Genomic DNA, 3,845 nt, shown 5'->3' on the forward strand with positions numbered 1-3,845 from the left:
ACAGAATCTTTCAATATTGCAACTTGTGTTTTGAGTTTTTCCTTCTTTCAGCTTGAAAATACAATGTATGAGATATACAATGAATGTTCTATGCACTATTTTCTACAACCTGAAGGAGAAAGCATGTCTTCTCATCTTCATACCTCACCTCCATCACACACACACACATAAATACACACACACTCACTCTGCCCTGCTGATTAGGAACCTTCGAGTGGATTTTGACTCACAGCAACCCTATGCCCAATAGAGTGTAACACTGCCTGGCCCTGCACCTTCCTCACAACTGTTGTTACTCTTGAAGCCATTGCTGCTGCCAATGTGCCAATTCAGAAGATCAAAGACTACAGCCTGCAGCATGGATTACACCTTAGCAAAATGATAACAAAAATCCTCACAAGGAGCAATAAACAATATGGTAAATGAAGAAATGATTAAAGTTGTCAAGGATTTAATTTTACTTGGATCTACAATCAACATCCATGGAAGCAGTAGTCAAAAAATCAAACACCATACGGCATTGAGAAAATCTAATATAAAAGATCTGTTCAAAATGTTAAAAAGCAAAGATGCCACCTTGAGGACTTAGGTTCACATGAATCAAGCCATGATATTTTCATGCAAAAGCTAGGCAATGAATAAGAAAGACTGAAAAAGATTTGATGCCTTTAAATGATGGTGTTGGAAAAGAGTATTGAATATATTATAGATGTCCAGAAGAATGAACAAATCTGAGATGGAGGAAGTACAGGTAGAATTTTTCCTAAAAGCAAAGATAGCAAGACTTCATCTCATGTACCCTGTACGTGTTATTAGGAGGGATCATTCCCTGCAGACGAACATCATGCTTGGTAAAGCAGAGGGTCAGTGAAAAAGAGGTCTACTAATGCTTGGGGTAACTTGGTATAAGTAAAATTTACTCTTGGTTTCCCATCTTTAAAGTGAATCCATAGGACAAAATTATCTCAAAGGACCCTTTGTGCCTGACATTTCCTGATTCAGGCGACATGTCTAAAGTATGTGTGTGATGTGGCTCATGTCCACTTGGTAAAAGTCCTCCTGTAGCACACTGACATTTTTGGTTAAATGAGAAATGAGAGTAGAGCTAGGACATTAAGAGCTTCTTGAAGATGTCTGTGATGGGAACAGAGAGGATATGCGATATTGGAGTCTCTTCTATTACTCTCACTTGAGAGTGGCGAGGGAAAACTCCAGGGGCAAAACAAAAAGACAAGGCTAATCATGAAAGGGAAAGTAGAAGTCTCAGCTCATAATTGGATTAATTAGAAGATAGGTTTCTTAACTTCTGAATGGAACAATTGAGAAGTTGGCGTTATCTCCTGTTAGAAACTCCCCAGACGGGGATGCTAGAAAGATCAGGGAATTAAATTCTCTGATCTCAATATTCCGTTTCATGCACCTTAAATGACTTGGGCTTCCCAGTCTAGTAAATATTTTCTTCAATTCTCATTTGGTGGGTTTTTGAGTAGACTGACCCTGTTCTAGTCCCATGTGACTTTCCTAGCAAGAATGTCACTTAGAGCTGGATTGATACACTGAGGTCAAGGCATTGATGGCACCTGGTGAAGCCATGGGGAAGATCAAACTTTAATGATGCCTTCATGTGTGGAACAGATTTTGAGTAAGTTATATTCACTGAGCTCTTTCCATGGATGAGCAGACCCTCAGTCAGGGGCTTTCACATATATTGACTCCTTCCACTGGTGTAATTCTTGCTTTTGTACACTTTTATACATGGAAAGGCTTCCTTACATTTCTGACTCTTTCATCTCACAAGACAGACCTAACAAATCATTCCATTCAAAGTCTCTCCTTCATAGTTAAATGACAGGGCTTTGTCATTAATGAGAAATCTACTTTGTATCTTTGCTTAGAGCAGAGATTATATCCATTCTCATTTGAGCCACTGGCACCATGATCATTTTGGAAGGGTTTGCAGTTAATTTTCAATGCTCTAGTGAGATACACAATTTTAAAGGTGTAAAACTAAACAAACAACTTCAGGAAAGTTACTCATATAAGAATCTTAAACACAAGTTCAAACTCTGCCTTTATTTACAAAATGGTGTGATAAAATATCCCCCCCCCCCACTTACAGGTTTCTTCCACAACACACTTCACACATTGATTTTAGCAATGTTAATAGCACCATTCATATATTATTTAAAATCAAGAAGATTTCATTTCAGTACTACTATTTGTTGGTTTAAGAGTTGCAGACTGAAATATAAAAAGCCAGATTAGACTTTATATTGTATAAATTGGGAATTGATTTATAATTGAAGTTTCCAGATATATTTATTTCTTTTCAGGATTGAGCTGGATCCAATTGTCATTCTTATTAGTAAACCAGGGGTATATATAATCTGCCTCAGACCACAATCATTGGTTCAGTCCAGCCAAGATTCTTCCAGATCTAAAGATGGACCACTATGTTATAACCCTTGTGGTGCCGCCAATGTGCTAACAGTGGGATCAGAGACCATGTGGGACACAGCCCTTGACTTCGCAGGAATCTGGTACTGTGACCCCCTGGCCAGCCTCAGATGGCATTATAGTGCTTGGATTTCATCATTTTCCTCACTCTATGTGACTCTGTAACTTCTCATAACATATTATAGATAGATTGTAAATTCCATACATGTTTTATAGTGCTAAAGAGAAGTTTCATCATTAAGTCCTAAAATGATTTCCTCTTGACATCTACATTATCCACTCCATATGATTGCTTGGCCTTAGACGGCTTTTTGAGTGTGATTATTTTTTGATTAATTATATGCTTTCCTGTCATTCTGAATCCTTATTTTACTGATTCCCTTTATCATGTTAAGGAGCTCTGGTAGCGTAGTGGTTACAAATCGGCCTGCTAACCTCAAGGTCATCAGTTGGAAACTACCAGCTGTTCCGTGGGAGAAAGATGAGGCTTTCTGCTCCTGTAAAGATTTACAGCCTCAGAAACCCTGTACAGGGTCGCTATGGGTTGGAACTGATTCGATGGCACTTAACAACAACAAGAAGTGAGATATACATTTTTTTTCATAAATATTCTTTAAAACAACTCAAGTGTTGTCTCTTTTGGAAGAAGTGAAAATTAGCTCCATGTGAAACTGAACAGAGATTGCTGTTGTTGTAATTAAATGCCATAGGGTCGTTTCTGTCTCATAGCAACCTTGTATAGGATTTCTGAGGAGCGACTGGTGGGTTTAACTGCTGACCTTGATGCTCAAACTGATTTTGTGGTCCAGTGCTTATCCTAGAGTAGCACACAAGAAATTCAGATTTTTTTGAGGACCAAGTTTTCAGCCAAGATTTCCAAGTTTTAGACTTGTGTATACTAAACCAATCTTTATATTTCTATGATCACATTGTCTTTAGACTTTGTTAGTGGAATAAAATTGTTTCCCTGGAGTGACGTGGTAAAACTGAATCTATTTTCTGACTACAAAAGACATCCAGAAGAAAAAGCTAAGGATCAAAGCAACAAACAATACTCAAGGTAGGTTCATTCACTTAGTCTAAAGTGGGGTCATGCTTTCGATTTTACTTTCAAAAAGAAGAGCTTGTATTTTAACACTAGATATTCTTACCCCCATTTGTTTTAGCTTCCATGCTGTTTAGAGCATGCCCACAGCGTTAATTTGTCTCTGAAATAGATTCAGTAGCAGATGGAGGATCAAGGAATCAAACTAAAAACCTTTACTAACGTCTTTGTGTTCTTGCTTCTGCTCTCAGTGCTATATAGAGTATTGCTGTTGTGGTTAAGTGCTGTTGAGTCGATTCCGACCCATAGCAACCCTGTATAGGGTTTCCAAGGAGCAGCTGGT

This window comes from Chrysochloris asiatica, unplaced genomic scaffold, assembly GCF_000296735.1.
Source record: "Chrysochloris asiatica unplaced genomic scaffold, ChrAsi1.0 scaffold00075, whole genome shotgun sequence".
NCBI classification, from domain to species: Eukaryota; Metazoa; Chordata; class Mammalia; order Afrosoricida; family Chrysochloridae; genus Chrysochloris; species Chrysochloris asiatica.